The sequence below is a fragment of the Dama dama genome, chromosome 9 (assembly GCF_033118175.1).
Source record: "Dama dama isolate Ldn47 chromosome 9, ASM3311817v1, whole genome shotgun sequence".
Taxonomy (NCBI): Eukaryota; Metazoa; Chordata; class Mammalia; order Artiodactyla; family Cervidae; genus Dama; species Dama dama.
Genome location: NC_083689.1, coordinates 58,962,650 through 58,980,619, shown reverse-complemented (window position 1 = coordinate 58,980,619; position 17,970 = coordinate 58,962,650).

Genomic DNA, 17,970 nt, shown 5'->3' with positions numbered 1-17,970 from the left:
AGGAGATCCAACCAGTCCATCCTAAAGGAGATCAGTCCTGAGTGTCCTTTGGAAGGACTGATGTTGAAGCAGAAACTCCAATACTTTGGCCACCTGATAGGAAGAGCTGACTCATTTGAAAAGACCCTGATGCAGGGAAAGATTGAGGGCAGAAGGAGAAGAGGACGACAGAGGATGAGATGGTTGGATGGCATCACCGACTTGATGCACATGGGTTTGGGTGGACTCTGGGAGTTGCTGATGGACAGGGAGGCCTGGCGTGCTGCAGTTATGGGGTTGCAAAGAGTTGGATATGACTGAGAGACTGAACTGAACTGAACTTCCCAGTTTGTCAAGGACACTTCAGCCTTACTATGTCCAAAAGTGCTCTCATGACTTCCTATTTCCAAAATCTTTTTTTTCTTTGTGACTCTCAGTCTCAATGTATGTACCAAATTAGGATTCATCCCTGACTCCTCCTTCTCCCCCATCTCCCACATGGGAGAAGTCAGCAAGCTCTGTCTGGTGATTTTTACCACCAAATATCTCTTGCGGCTGTCTGCTTCTCACTACGATCACCACCACCAACATCCCATTCCAAATCAGCAGCATCATTCACCTGCCTGCCCCCATGGTAGAGGCCGGAATGGTGGAATACTGATTTTCCAGCTTCTGTTGCAGCTAGGAATGACTGTGTCACTTGTTTCTGACCAATGAGGCACTCCTGGGGATGGGGAGGAGGCTTCAGAAAGTTCAGAGAAGACATTGTTTTCCTAACAGAAATCACAGAGGTGCTGGCGTTTGTCCCTTGATGTCTTTCAGTCACTTTGAATGAAGATTTCATTTCCAGAGCTGGAGCTATCATTCTCCAACTTACAGGAAGATCTCCAGAATCAATAGAGATGGGATGATTTTTGAACCATTAGACCAATGGCCAGAGCTGCCTATCTCTGTCACACTCTTATGTAAGATAATAATTCCCCTCTGTGTGAGCCACTGTCTGTCGGGTTTTCAATTCCTTACAGACACTTTTGTAATTGATCCACTGGATAAGGAGTTGAAAAACATAATCCATTTCTTGATCTTCCTGTGTAAAAAATGAGTGTAACATCTTAAATCCTGGGCAGATATGATAGTGTAAGGTTTAAGAGGTAATATCTGACACTCAGAACACACAGTGGTAGTGATTTTTATTTTTTGTTTTATTGTTTTTTTAATTTAAAATAATTTTTAATTTAAAATTTTAATTTTAAATTAAAAATTAAATTAAATTAATATAAAAGATATATCTATATATACAATTAATTCCAAAGGATTTGCAAGCCCACAATTCTGTCTTTGAGTCTGTGTCCATGCATTTTGTTTCTGATTGCTTTCAAATAAATTTGAAAGTTAAAAATTTAAAAATTAAATTTAAAATTTAATTTTATCTATTTATACAATTTTTGTAATATCAATAAATAGTAAAGTTATTATATAATATTTATATAAATTTGTATTATATAAATTTAAAATTTAATTTAAAATTTTAATTTAATAATTTTTAAATTAAAATAATTTTTAAAATTTAAAATAATTTTTTTATTACAGTATATTTGCTTTTGATGCTTTTATACTTTTTATACTTTCTTCTTAGAGTATAATTGCTTTACAATGCTTTGTTAGTTTCTGCTATACAATAGCCTGAATCAGCTGTAAGTGTGTGTGTGTGTGTGTGTGTGTGTGTATACATGTGTGCTAAGTTGCTTCTGTTGTGTCTGATTCTTTGTGACCCTATAGTCTGTAGCCCACCAGGCTCCTCTATCCATGGGGATTCTCCAAGCAAGAATACTGGAGTGGGTTGCCATGCCCTCCTTGAAGGGTTCTTCCCCACCTAGGGATTGAACCTGTGTCTCTTATGTCTCCTGTGTTGGCAAGCAGGTTCTTTACCACTAGTGCCACCTGGGGAGCATACAAACACACACACACACACACACACATATATGTATATGTGTATGAATGTTAAGTTGCTTTAGTCATGTCCAACTCTTTGTGACCCCATGGACTGTAGTCCCCCAGGCTCCTCTCTCCATGGGATTTTCCAGGCAAGAATACTGGAGTGGGTGGCCATTTCCTCCTCCAGGGGATCTTTCTGACCCAGGAATCAAACCTACGTGTCTTATGTTTCTTGCATAGGCAGGTGGGTTCTGTACCACTTGAGCTCCGTCCCAGCACCCCACCCCCCACCCCTCTAGGTCGTTAGAACGTTTGAATTCTTTGCCCTCTTCAGGTCCCAGCTAGCCCTGTGCATATGCATTTCACAAAGATCATCACATCACAGATAGCAGATGGGAAGTAGCCCCCTGAGGTCCCAAGAAGACAGGAACAATGTGCATGCTTGCTGCCAGGGATAGTTTCCACTGAGCTGGATTTTAGGAGAGCAGTTAGAGGCTGCAGCCACCACTCTTTGAAATCAAAGGGCTACAAGGTTGAAGTCACCTTTGAGTTTTCAACCTCCCAGTGTCATAATCTGCCTGTATTTTGCATTGTATACTCCAGCCAGCCTTCTTTGCCCTGCTTCCAATCATCTATGAAACATCTTGCCTTTTGAAAGATTTGGTGTGTTTCATATAGCGCTGCTGAGTTCCAAAAACTGAGCAACTGAAGGCTGAACAGGAGAGAAGAGCTCTTCTAATCAGGTGGGCTGACTCAGTGAGAAGACTTAGCAAAGAGGAAGTGACAACCCCAGGTGGAAGATGAGATGACAGGATACCCAGTTTTCCTAGATTATTATGTGAGGCTTTCCCCAGCATGTCCAGAAAAAAAAAAAAAAAAGTATGTAGGGAAAGCAGAAAGATAGAAAAGGAAATGCATGAAATTGGCTTGCGGGAGGCAGGCGTTTTATCAGCTGTTCCAGGAGATAGCTGGCATCACCTCTGCTTTGCCTCCAGCCTTCTGAAATTATTTTTAGCCATGGGTAAGACAGAGTCTTACTTCCTCCCTTTCACATCAAAAGCTGTGCTGGAAAGTGATCAAGCATATGGCCAGAGCTGAGAATCACATGGGTTGTATCTCTGAAACAGACTTCAGCCAAAATGCACCCCTCTCAGAGGCATCTTGCTGCAGGCCACTAGGAGGAGTCCTCAGAGACTTGAAGGATAGAAGAAAAGCTGGAGCCATTGGTAGAGCTGTCTTGTCTTATTAAAAGGCAGCATTAAGGGAAGGGAATAAGTACTGCATAATATTCAACATGGGGCTTTCCAGGTGGTGCTAGTGGTAGAGAACCCACCTGCCAATGTAGGGGACATAAGAGACACAGGATCTATCCCTGGGTCAGGAAGATCCCCTGGAGGAGGGCATGGCAACCCACTCCAGTATTCTTCCTGGAGAATCCCATGGACAGGGGAGCCTGGTGGGCTGCAGTTCATAGGGTTGCAAAGAGTCAGACTGAAGTGACTTAGCAGATACACACACACTCACATAATATTCAGTATCGGGCTTGCCTGGAGACTCAATGGTAAAGAATCCACCCGTTAATACAGGAGACTTGGATTCAATCCCTGGGTCAGGAAGATCTCTTGGAGAAGGAAATGGCAATTCAGTGTTCTTTCCTGGAAAATATCTAGACAGAGGATTCTGGTAGGCTACGATCCATGGGGTCACAAAGAGTTGGAAATGGCTGAGCAGTTAAACAGCAACAGCACTATTCAATATTTACCCAAGGAATCTAGGGAAAAGGGGGTTGAGGGAAGGGGCAAGGAGAAGGAGAATATTACTTCTGTAACCACATATCAAATTCTTGGAGCTACATAGATGGGCACATGTCAACAGCATTCTTACCAGAGGAGGTTTTTATATATTCAATTCTGAGTATGAGCTAGTCACTGGTAGAGTTATTTTATGTGTTTATTCCATTTTATCCTCAAAATATAATTAGAGCTGGGTGAGCTTAATAATATTTCCATTGGACAGGTGGTGTTTGGAGAAGTTATATACCTTGAACAGGGACACACAGGTTGTAGGTGGCTTCCCAGGGTGATACAACTACTTTGAAATGACAGCAGGTGCAATTTATTGCATGACTACTTTGTACTCTGAACTTCAGAGACCTGATCTCTGCCCCTCTGAGGGTTGGATATTATTATCTCCTGTTCATCAATGAAAGAGTTTGAGATTTTGAAATTTTAATAAATTAGTTAGGGAACTCTGGGCAAGATACTCTATTTCTGCAACAATAAAAAGAAGAAAACAGCATCTCCTTTATAGTATTCTGTTGTTCTGAGGCATAAAATGAAGGGGGGTGAAGAGTGAAATAGAAGGTTGGGTTTCTATCAGGACAAACCAGAGAAGCTTGGGAAACGATCAATACAATGATGACTGTGCACTTAACAAGTAGTTATTTTGGTTCTGGCTGAGATGGCCAAAGGGAAAGGCAAAGTGCCCATGAGCCCTGGCCCAGGAAGCCTATATAATGGCTGTTCAGACACATAAACCTTTCTCCTGTTGTGTAGGGCAGTCTGAGTGACCCTGTCTCTCTAAAAAGCCACTTAGAATGTCAGGGCAAAAATAACAGCATCTTGTCTGAGAGTGGATGAGAGCCTGGGCTTGAGAAATCAGGCCAATGTAGTTTTATTCCGGGCTCTGCCACTTACCTGCTGGATAAATATTTAATCTGGAAGATCAACATGGCCAGTCTGTTGCAAGGGTCTGATGAGAAAGTATGTATGGAAAGCTTAGCACAATGCCTGGCTCAGAGCATATAGTCAACAAAAAGTCATTGTTGGGATTGCCAACCCCTGTCACAGATGCTCAAAGCCATTTTCCTATGACATGCACTTGATTTGTCCAGTGCAGGATGGATGACATCCGCTCCATCTCTTACCTCTTTCATGGACCCTTTTGTTAAAATAACTGGATTGACATATACACACTGCTATACATAAAATAGATAACCAATAAGAACCTACTGTATAGCACAGGGAATTCACTCAGTACTCTCCAATGACCTACATGGGAATATTAATAAGAGCTAAAAAAAGAGTGGATATATGTATATATGCAACTGATTCACTTTTCTGTACAGAAGAAACTAGCACAACATTGTCAATCAACTACCCTCCAATAAAAAAATAAATTAAAAAATAACTGAATTCTAGTTTTTGACCTTGACAGAGTGACCCTCCCTTCAGATTTCAAGGAAGAGTTTGAACTTATTAAGGCCCATGTTCCAACTATGCACCATTACTTCCAGTGTGGAGAGACAGATCTCACTTCCCAAAAGGACCAAAGAACAAGCTAATGCCTTCCACAGTATGACATTACTTGGTGGTACTCTGAAATCTTGCCTGTTGACTTCCCCAAGCCAGGGACTCCCTGCTGGTTTGTTTCCTCCTCAGGCTGACATCCTTGAGATGCTGAAGTCAGTTCTCTCATTTTAGGAAGAATGTATATGTTGTCTCTGAGTTGGGAGCAAATGAACCAGGAACATGAACAAGAGAAGTTGGGTGCCTTTAAATGTCTACTGTGCACAGTCCTGTAGGGGCAGATACATTTGCTTTCTTTTTATTATCTACATATTTTCTACATATTATCTACATATCTAAAATTAAAACACACTCATGTGTAAAAATTTAATCATCATCCCATAAATGGAAAAGTAAGTTTCTTCTTTACATTTGGTGCCTTTCTAATTCTTTGTGCCTTTGTTTCCATTGTCTCTCCAATAACTGTTCCAAATAGTTTTTGTGTAGCCTTCCAGTGTGTTTCTTAGCATATGCAGTGTAAGTAGGCTTGTTTGTTTCAATTTCAAACAATGCTGAGAATTAGATATAGGTATCTATATATAATCTTTATCTGTATATTCTATAATGTATATATAGATTATCTATATATACACATATTTTTACAAGAACATCTGTCGCCTAGAGTACTAGACACAGAGTTTCTCAGCCAAAGTGGATGTGCATTTTAAATTTGAATGTAAATGCCAAATTACTCTTGGGAAATATTATAGAATCGTATTTCCAGTAAGCAAGAATAACGGTTTTCTTACACTCTTGCCACATAAGTATTATTAAACTACTAAATTTTGGTAATAATTATCAAGGAGGAGGGATGACTATTCAGGAATCCAATACTAATTGAAGGTCAGTTCTAAAATAAGAGAATTAACCACATATTTTTGCAACTAGGAGAACTAACTTTGGTGTCAGTTTCTGCTCTTTGCCTTAATTTATCCTTTTACCAAAACAAGGCTGTCTGGTTGGTTTCTTACCTACTTCATGGGAAAATTAACTCATTAGCAAAGTTCCTCTAAGAAGCAGGCTGTTCCAAAATGATGGGTGTAGAGTCCTTTAAAAAACTAAAAGATTGAATCCAGCTCCATGTTCTCAAGATGGAATTTTATGAGGATCTGATGGAAAAACATGATTGTATCATTTAGGATGGATATAGAGACTGTTCTGTAGACCTGAAGCAATGCCTGAGGGAGTATAAACTAGGTAAAAAAAAAAAAAAAAAAAAAAAAGAAGGCCATTGAGAGTCCCTCAGCACAGAGAAGCATAGACAGGCTACTTGGGGAATGCAGCCACCAGCCAGTCCCAACCTGAATGGCCTGCCTGACAACAGGAACAGAGGTCTACCAATCCACTTGTTATCAGTGAAATCACTGGGGAAATCTGGTTGAAAAACCTCAGAAATATGTGCCCCATCTGAGCTACTGATAAACAAATTTTCACATTGTCCTACAAGTCCTCCACTGCCTGGGTTATGTCTTACCTTTTTCAAATCACGACTTACTACTTGCCTGTCTTTAAGGTAAGTGTTACACGTGCATCGTCTAATTTAATCCTTGGCAGAAAAATCTACAATTTTTATTTCTACTTCATAGCAATAACACTGAGTCTTTGGTCTTAGGATGCCAGAGCTTGATTTGAAATCCTCTGTTTTCAACTATATTACATTGTAGATGTAATCATCTTCCCTGACTCTCCCATGCCTGGTGGTTTAGTTGCTAAGTTGCATCTGACTCTTGTGACCCCATGGACTGTAGCCTGTCAGGCTCCTCTGTCCATAGGATTCTCCAGGCAAGAATACTGGAGTGGGTTGCCATTTCCTTCTCCAGGGGATCTTCCTAACCCAGGAATCAAACCCAGGTCTCCTGCATTGCAGGCAGATTCTTTACCGACTGAGCTACAAGGGAGGCCCCATACTAGAGTGGGCAGCTGTTCCCTTCTCCAGAGGGTCTTCCTAACCCAGGAACTGAACCCAGGTCTCCCACATTGCAGGTGGATTTTTCACCATTGAGCCACCAGGAAAGCCCACCCCTACATTAACATATGTATTCATGTATGACAGCAAGTAATTGAAAATATGCTGAGGGACTAACATAGAATTAAGGAATAAGAATACAGGTTTCTAGCTGTACTTATTCAGCCAAAATTTATTGAGCTGTTACTCCACGCCAAATTGTGGTTAGAGCAGTGAATAAGGCAGAGAAAACCCTTGCTTACATTCCTAGTGGTGGGAGATATGATAAAGATGTAAGCCAAGATATAAGTAAATGAACTTCAATCTATACATACAATGAACAAAACAATAATAAATATAATGGTTTATAGAGTCATTGGAAGTACATGAACTGAACTGTGGCCATGTGTTGTTGTTCAGTCACCCAGTCGTGTACGACTCTTTCCAACTCCATGGACTGCAGCACACCAGGCCTCCCTGTCCCTTTCCATCTCCTGGGGTTTACTCAAGTTCACATCCATTGCACTGGTGATGCCATCCAGTCATCTCATCCACTGACTCCCTCTTTTCCTTCTGTCTTCAATCTTTCCCAGCAACAGGGATTTTTCCAATGAGTTGGCTATTCTCATCAGGTGACCAAAATACTGGGGCTTCAGCTTCAGCATCAGTCCTTCCAATGAATATTCAGGGTTGATTTCCCTTAAGACTGACTGGTTTGATATCCTTGCTGTCCAAGGGACTCTCAGGAGTCTTCTCTAGCACCACAATTTGAAAGCATCAATTCTTTGGCACTCTGCCTTCTTTATGGTCCAGTTCTCACAACCATGCATAACCACTGGAAAGACCATAACCGTGACTATATGGACCTTTGTTGGCAGAGTAATGTCTCTGCTTTTCAACACACTGTCTAGGTTTGTCATAGCTTTCCTGCCAAGAAGCAATTGTCTTCTGATTTCATGGCTGCAATCACCATCCACGGTGATTTTAAAACCCAAGAAGAGGAAATTTGTCATTACTTCCACCTTTTCCCATTCTGTTTGCATGAAATAATGGGGCCATATGCCATGATCTTGTTTTAATGTTTACTTTTAAGCTGGCTCTTTCACTCTCCTCCTTCACTCTCACCAAGAGGCTCTTTAGTTGCTATTCACTTTCTGCCATTAGACTGGTATATTCTGCACATCTGAGGTTGTTGATGTTTCTCCAGCCTGTCTTGATTCCAGCTTGTAACTCATCCAGCCTGGCATTTCTCATGGTGTGCTCAGCATGTGGGTTAAATAAACAGGGTGACAGCAGACAGCCCTGCTGTACTCCTTTCCCAATCCTGAATCAATCAGTTGTTCCATACAGGGTTCTAACTGTTGTTTCTTGACCCACATACAGGTTTCTCAGGAAACAGGTAAGGTGGTCTGGTATTCCCATATCTTATAGCTTTCTACAGTTTGTTATGATCCACACAGTCAAAGACTTTAGCATAGTCAGTGAAACAGAGGTAGATGTTTCTCTGGAATTCCCTTGTTTTCTCTATGGTCCAGTGAATGTTGGCAATTTGGTCTCTGGCTCCTCTACTCTTTTCTAAACCCAGCTTGGGCATCTGGAAGTTCTTGGCTTGCGTAATGCTGAAGGCTAGCATGCAAGATTCTAAGCATGACCTTACTAACCTGGGAGATGAGTGCAATTATGTGATAGAACATTCTTTAATACCTTCTTGGGAATTGGGATGAAGATTGACCTTTTCCAGTCCCATGACCACTGCTGGGTCTTCCAGATTTGCTGACATATTAACTGCAACGCTTTGATAGCATCATCCTTTAGGGTTTTGAATAGCTCTACTGGAATTCCATCACATCCACAAGCCTTATTATGGCAGTGTTTTCCAAGGCCCTCTTGATTTCACAATCCAGAATATTTGGCTCTGGGTAACTGACCACACCATCATAGTAATCTGGTTCATTAAGACCTTTTTTGTACAGTTCTTCCATGTATTCTTGATCTCTTCAGCATCCACTATGTCTCTACCATTTGTGTCCTTTTTTGCACTCATCTTTGGGCAAAATGTTCCCTCAATATTTCCAATTTTCCTGAAGAGATCCCTTCTGTTGTTTTCCTCTATTTTTAAGCACTGTTCACTGAAGAAGGCCTTCTTGTCTCTCCTTGCTATTCTAGGTACTCTGTGTTTAGTTGGATGTACCTTTCTCTTTCTCCCTTGTTTTTTACTTCTTTTCTTTCTTCAGCTATTTGTAAAGCCTCCTCAGATAAGCACTTTGACTTCTTCCTTTCCTTTTTCTTTGGGATGGTTTTGCTCACTGCCTTCTTTACAATATTACAAACCTCCGTCCATAGTTCTTCAGGGGAACTGTTTACTAGATCTAATCCTTTGAATCTATTCATCACCTCTACTTCATATTCATAGGGGATTTGATTTAAGTCATACTTGGCTGACTTAGTGGTTTTCCCCACTCTCTTTAGTTTTAGCCTGGATTTTGCTATGAGAAGCTGATGATCTGAGCCACAGTTAGCTCCAGGTCATATTTTTGCTGACTGTATACAGTTTCTCCATCTTAGGCTACAAAGAATGTAATCAGTTTGATTTTGGTATTGACCATTTGGTGATGTCCATATGTAAAGTCATCATTTGTGTTGTTGACAAAGGGTGTTTGCTATAACCAGTGCATTCTCTTGGCAAAATTCAGTTAGCCTTTGCCCTGCTTCATTTTGTTCTCTAAGGCCAAACTTGCCTGCTATTCTAGGTATCTCTTGACTTCCTACTTCTGCATTCCAATCCCCAAGGATGAATAGAACATCTTTTTTTTTTTGGTGTTAGCTCTAGGAGGTCTTCTGGGTCTTCATAGAGCTGATCAACTGATTCAACTTCAGTTTCTATGGCATTAGTGGTTGGGGCATAGACTTGGATATCTGTGATATTGAATACTTTGTTTTGGAATTGAACTGAGATCATTCTGTCATTTTTGAGGTTGCACCCAAGTACTACATTTCAGACTCTTTTGTTGATTATGGGGGCTGCTTCATTTTGTCTATGGAATTCTTGTCCACAGTAGTAGATATAATGGTCATCTTAATTAAATTCTCCCATTCCCATTCACTTTAGTTCACTGATTCCTAAGATGTCGGTGTTTATTCTTACCATTTCCTGCTTGACCACATCCAACTTACCTTGATTCATGGACCTAATGTCCCAGATTCCTATACAATACTGTTCTTTGCAGCATCAGATTTTACTTTCATCACTAGACACATCCACAACTGAGCATCATTTCTGTTTTGGCCTAGCTGCTTCATTCTTTCTGGGGCTATTAGTGATTGTCCTCGGCTCTTTCTCAATAGCAAATTGGACACCTTCCAACCTGGGGGACTCATCTTTTGGTATCATATCTTTTTTCATGTCTTTTTATACAGTTCAGGCTTCCCTGGTGGCTCAGCTGGTAAAGAATCTGCCTGCAATTTGAGAGACCTGGGTTTGGTCCCTGGGTTGGGAAGATCCCCTGGAGAAGGGAATGGCTACCTACTCCAGTATTCTGTCCTGGAGAATTCCATGGACTATATAGTCCATGGGGTCACAAAGAGTTGGATATGACTGAGTGACTTTCACTTATATACAGTTCATGAGATTTCACAGAAGTGTACTGGGGTGGTTTGCCATTTTCCCCTCTATTGGCCATGTATCCTAGTATATATGGTGGCACATGAACTTTTGGAATACAGTGGCCCAAGATGGCCTTTGGGAGGAGGTGACATCTTTAGACAGAAGGAGCTAGCCATGAGAAAATGTGGGGATAGAGCATTCCTAGTATGGGGAATAATCTCATCTATAGGATTATGGGTCCAAATACCTCACTGCCCTATAACAGGGATATATACCCATCATATATACCCATCATATCAGGTAACTTTGAGATACACTCTCATTTTGGGTGGAGTGGATTTTCCATCCCTCTGATGCTAGGCATGGTCATATAACTTATTATAGCCAATGGAATAGACTCCAAGTCTTAAAACTTTTTCAGGTGGTATAGCCTGGTCTCATATTCCTGCCACTTGCAATGAAAAGAACAGGGCTAGTAGCAGTGATTCAGGAAGGATGTTATTCATGGGGCAGATCCGAACCCAACTGATAGCATGGAACCAGCCCCAGCCAACTTGCTGCCTGAGGAAGAGCTGGTCCCTGCAGAGGCACAGCTGACCTGCAGACCTGCTGACACAGGCACACCCATACATAAAGGTTTATTGTGGTCAGCCACTGAGGTGGGGGAGGTTATTATGCAATTTTGTTGACTAATAGAAGAAACAAAAACCCTGAAGTGGGAACAAACTCAGATTGTCTAGGAAACAGATAGAAAGTCATTGTGGCTGAAGCAGAGTGAACAAGAGAAGAGTATTCAGAATGAGGAAAGAAGGAACCAGATCTGGCAGAGTCTAGTTGGTCATGTGAAGAATTTTGAATTTTATTCCAAGGGTGAAGATTTCAAGTAGGAGGGGCATGTGATCTGATGCACATTCTGAAAAGATCAATTCAAGGGCTATGTTGAGAATAGGATATACGTTGTTAAGATAAGAAAGAAGGGAGAACAGATAAGTTAGTGTAGTAATCTAGAAAAAGATGATCAAGCCCACCCTGTACAGTTACTAGGGATGTTCTGAGAGCATCCAGAAGGTTGGGGAGGGGGGAGCTGAAGTCCAACCCAGACTTGCCCTATTGTGTGTTATTGTGAGGTCCAGAGAAAGTGCCTTTTTGCTAATTTGCAAAACAAAGCATCATATGGATTAGTGATGGCCATTTCATTCATGGTGGTTTGTACTAGCTGCTAGTAGATTCGGGTTCATTACTTTTTTCTTTTGTTTATTTCACGGATATTATTGATCAGAAGAGGAATCTACTGTATCAGAGGAGAAAATGTATAAAAAGAAATATACATATAGCACTAGTGTGTTTGCAAAGGTACCCTTTGCCCTTATGTATGTTGGAAACATTCTGTATATTACGTTATTGAATGAGAACACACTAGTAGGTGTGGGAGAACATGGAATACTTGCTTAGATATAACACGGAGGCCAAAGAGACTTCAGAGTATTTACATTCCTGTGTCCCAAATGTGAGGTGAACAAGAATGTTTGGAGGTTCAACTGTTTGAAGACGATCTGGTGGTTCTCAGGTGATTAGACACCACTCTCAGGAGCCCAGGTTAGAGGGGTCCTGTTAGGTCATGACATGGTTAAATAAGCCATATGGAAGTGAAGGCAGCAGTCAGAAAGAGTAAAGTGAAGTATGTATGAAGAGAGGCAGTTCCTCTTTGAGGGAGAATCTAAATGGGATCTGAACAGGGTGGGTACAGGACAATAAAGAAGAGCACAGGAAGAAGGCTGGTTATAACTAAAAAGAAAACATTGAGACTGTGTGTCCATGTCTTCCTGTGGCAATTGTCCCAGCCAGACAAATGAACCAGGGATTTGTGACTCTGTATTGTCTTCCTGTCCTTCCTGTTGTCATCTGTGCCTTGGGAGAAATTTCAGGGGAGACAATATCACCTTACCTTGAAAAGTAAAACTCTTCTAGAAAATGTGATGTGCTTTGTTTGGAATTAATTACTTAATTAGCTTATGTTTATCAAGCATTTACTGTAGGCAAGTTACTAAGTCTTTAATCTTCACACCAATCTCTAAAAAGTCAGTTTTATTGCTCTCATTTTATAGATGGAAAAAACTGAGATTTGGTGAAGTTAAGTTGGCCCGGCCCAAAGTCAGAGCCAGGCTCTGTCCTTTAGCCTGTGCTGTTGCCATGGCGACATGCTGTGGCTCAGGGATGCTTGATGCTCACTGCCCACACGGCAGCGGTAGGATGACTCTCCAGGAATTCGGAGCGTTGCTTCTGAGGTTAGCCTGTCTTGGTTTGAATCGTGATTCCACGACTTAGGCAAATCAGACAAGCCTCTGTAGGCCTGTTTCTTCTTTCCAAAAAATGGGCACAGCAACTTACTGAAGAGCCTGGGGTGATGCAAATGGCAGGTCAGGTTTCTTCTTGTTTTTCATGATGTGCTGTGAGGCTGCTCTTAGAGCCCAACATCAAACAGCTTTCCAGCGGCTTTGAATTTAAGGTAGAAGCTAAACTCATGGCATCTTTCCCAAACTAGCATACTACTTCCACCAGAACAAAAGTATATCATGATCAAATGAATTCAGAAGATAGCTTTTACAGAATTGCAATGCAAAACACCATGTTAAAAACTGTGAAGTCTTACAGTAAAGAAATTTTCTTCCGTTTGTCATCTTCTACCTTGATTTGGCCATGGAAACAGTTAACATGGTGACTCAGTACACAAGAACAGAAAACTTTCATGTTTGAAGCCTTGTCCATTATACTTTCACCTTTGGCAAGTCTCTTAACCTCTTTATGCCCTATTTTTTTCATCTGTAAATTGGGAACAGTAACCGTATTTTCTTTGCAGCGTAGTTTGGTGGATGAAATGCATGGAAAATTACAGACATCTAGTAGATCTTAGTAAGTTTTGAGCTCATTGTTATCACAACTATTTTTTAAGAGTCTGAACACTGAAACCATCATATATATGTTTTGTAATATGGCCTAAATTTTTTTTCTCTCTTTGTTTCATCACTGATATTGTAGGTATGTACCTTTTTACTAAATGTGGCTTTAAATTGTGGACTTGGGAGGATAGGGTAGCTGAGGAAAAGGAAAGAGGGCCTCAGAATAGCCTGGAGGATTAAATGAGGTCATGGACTTGGGGAAGTGAAGTAGAAAGTACCGCATCAATGAAATAGTAATTATCTCTCTTATTGAAGTGTTCAAACATGCGGTGATAGGAAAGGTGGGCCCTGTGATAGGCATTCTGGTGAGGGGCCTGCTGCCACTGACCTCCCAGCTTTGATGACCCCTCAGCCTCCACCCTTTTTTGAATCCTCTCACAGCCGTTCACTCTGCTGCTTCTAAGAGCTACTGCCAGAGGCAAGGAAATTAAATTAAAGCTCGTTTTAAAAGAGTGAGTATGCTGTGAGTTCCATCTGCCCTTCTTTCTGTGAAAGATCAAAATAGGTTTGCAGCTCCTCGTGGTAGTAAGCCTGTCTCTTAGATAGATCTCATTTATTTGAAGTCCTCATTAATGATATCTGTACAGATAGGGCAGAAATAAAACTTCTAGGGATCAAAAGCTAGAAAATCATTAATTTGCTTCTTTGCAACCATGGCTACAAGTGACCTGCTGATTATTGTTAATTAATTAGCTAATGCATGTGCTCATTAATTCATTATATGTATGTTGAGTGGTTAAAAAGTATCAAGTGTGCTCTCTATGAGAGCAAAAGAGGTGACTGAGGCTTGGTCTCTGCCCTGGAATTTCTTAAAATTCAGTTGGAAAGAAAATGCATGTGTGCAGATAACTTTATTTTGAGGTAGTTTTCCAAATGTGTAATAGATATGTGACAGGATAAAGTTTATTAACCTGGTGGTGCTTATAGCATCTTCCCTTTCATATAGTTTCCCTTTATGTCCACCTTTATTTCCCTCCTACACTCCCCTGGGGAGTGTGTTCCTCTGCCAGATGGTTTCTAGGGTTGTGTGTATGTGTGTGTGTGAGTTTGTGAGAGAGACAGACAGGGACACAGAAGGGAGGGGTGAAGGAGAGGGAAAGAGAAAAAGAGAGAATCAGAAAATGTACAGAAAAGGATAAAACAAAGATTTGCTGGAGAAGTTTGTCTTACTTACATAATAAAGATGGGAGAGAGGAAAGCAGGAAATAAAGTAATGAAGAGCTGGGATAAAGAGATGCTTCATGACCGGAGGGAGTCTGGTGTTTGAAGGCTCCATGGATGTAGGGAATGAGGGAATTTTTTTTTTTTTTTTTTTTGCCTTTACAGGCTCTGCTTTTTCACACAGCACCACTTTAAGACTGAATCCTCTTCAGAGGGTTATAGACATGGAGTCACAGTGGAGTTTAGAGGGGAAAGAGTCCTTTTGGTAGAGATGGCCGGGAAACATCATGGAGGTGATGACTTTTGAACTGGGCCTGAAAAAAATGGATGGATCTTGTTATATACTGGAGTCTGCAGAGAGACTACTTGGTGAGCAGGGGGGCACTTTTAATACAAAGTAGCAAGGTGGAGCAAAGTCTTTAGGAGATACTGTTGCAAGTACTCTGGGTTTAATGGTAAAAGAGGCTTACTCCTTGGAAGGAAAGTTATGACCAACCTAGATAGCATATTAAAAAGCAGAGACGTTACTTTGCCAACAAAGGTCCGTCTGGTCAAGGCTATGGTTTTTCCAGTGGTCATGTATGGATGTGAGAGTTGGACTGTGAAGAAAGCTGAGTGCCGAAAAATTGATGCTTTTGAACTGTGGTGTTGGAGAAGACTCTTGAGAGTCCCTTGGACTGCAAGGAGATCCAACCAGCCCATCCTGAAGGAGATCAGTCCTGGGTGTTCATTGGAAGGACTGATGCTGAAGCTGAAACTCCAATACTTTGGCCACCTCATGTGAAGAGCTGACTCATTTGAAAAGGCCCTGATGCTGGGAGGGATTGGGGGCAGGAGGAGAAGGGGATGACAGAGGATGAGATGGCTGGATAGCATCACCGACTCGATGGGCATGAGTCTGAGTAAACTCTGGGAGTTTGTGATGGACAGGGAGGCCTGGCGTGCTGCGATTCATGGGGTCGCAAAGAATCGGACATGACTGAGCGACTGAACTAACTAACTAATGAAATAAGACCAGAAAAGCTGGTTGAAGGTAGATATCAGTGAAGCAGCTTCTAACACAACACTGATTTTTGTTACAACATGTCAAAAATTAAAAAAAAAAAAATTTTGTTGGCATATAGTTGCTTTACAATGAAGCGTTAGTTTCTGTTGTACAGCAAAGTGAATCAGCTGTAGATGCATATTTATCCCTCTGTTTTAGATTTCCTTCCCATTTTGGTCACCACAGAGTAAAATTCCTTGTACTATACAGTAGGTTCTTGTTACTGATTTTACACATCGTGTTAATGGTGTATATACGCCAATCCCAATCTCCCAATTCATTCCATCCCCCCTTCCCCTTGTTATCCATACACTTGTTTTCTACATCTGTGTCTCTTTTTCTTCTTTGTAAATAAGATTGTCTATACTTTCTTCATTTGACTTGATAGTGAGGTATCTGGACTTGATGTTTGACTTTTTGTGGTTGTGACAATGAGATCAACCCAGGTTAAGGAAGATTAGTCCCCACTGTGACTGGGGCTGTTGGCAGGGTGATTCCAGGAAACCAGTTTCTGTTGCAGCTTTAAAGGAGGCAAATCCTCCCTCTTGCCGTCATAAAATCATCAGATAGGCACATCATCAATGCTCTGGCACCCAGAGTGCTGTAACTTGAGTGAATGACCCAGGGATGAGAGGGAGTGTCCGAGATGATTTTTCACTGCAGCAGCAGTGGAATCCATCTCACTTTGTAGCTTCTCTGGCTGTAAGGCAGTTGTCATCCTCCTTGGACATCCAGATGTATCACAGCCCTGTTCTTCTGAAGCCTAGTGCCCCAGCCACTCTTTCCTTTCTCTTGAACTCTGACAACTTTCCAATAAATCCTGTTTACCTTAAGTTATTCAAAACAGATTTCCATTCCTTGCAACCAAGAACTTCAAGAATCCTTGGTTGTCCACCCAAAGCTGCCCATCATCACTCTGTGAGGGGAGCAATATCAGGTAAATCATCAGGTCCTTCCTTACTGAGATCAGGATGTTGATAAGCTCTCAGGGAGTTCTGTATTTGCAGCAATATTTTTCTGGGTCCCTGAGAAGATGCTTGCTGAATAACCTCCCTGGGAGCAAGGCAGGATAATGACCGTGCTTTTCTAGATATGAGAATGGGGGATCTTGGAAAGTTAAGTGATGAAACCCAAACCCTAGAGCCAGTTGGTTCTTGTGGTTAGTTGCTCAGTCGTGTCTGACTCTTTGTGACCGCATGGAGTGTAGCCCGCCAGGCCCCTCTGTCCATGGGGATTCTCCAGGCAAGAATACTAGAGTGGGTTGTCATGCCCTCCTCCAGCGGATCTTCCTAATCCAGGGATTGGACCCAGGTCTCCTGCACTGCAGGTGATTCTTTACCGTCTGAGCAACCAAGAATACTGCACCCAAGAATATTGCAGTGGGTAGCCTATCCCTTCTCCAGGGGATCCTCCCCACCCAGGAATCAAACTGGGGTCTCCCCTGCATTACAGGCAGATTCTTTACCAGCTGAGCTACCATAGAAGCCCCAGTTGTTTCTTAATCCAAGATTTAAGAAGTCAGGCATCTGGCTTATAGGTGTGTGTACCTCTGGGAATTTTACATTTATTTGTGGAGTAAGAGAACAAAGACCTTAGTTTTGTGTCTTTGAAGGAATAATCTCCTTCATTCTGAAGAAAGTGGTAGGGGAGTTGCCTTGGATCCTTCTGTGATGCTCTCTGATTGCAGGGTCAGGGGTTCACATGAGCTCCCTTTAGCAGGTTTGCTTTCCCACTAACTTAGAAGATGCCTGATGATCCCTTATGTCTGTCATGAATTCTTCTCTTGCTGGGCAGTGTAACCACAGCTTCCTTCAGGCTCTTCAGACAGCTCAGGACACAGAAAGAAAAAAAAAAAAATGAAAACTTTCCTTTGGCTGATTCAGTGCAATACCTGACCCCTGACCCCACCCCACCCTGATCAAAAGGGATGCTGGTTGTCTTTGGAGCACAATGACAGTTCCTTCTTTTTTTATTAACTAGTATTTATCAAAGTTTCT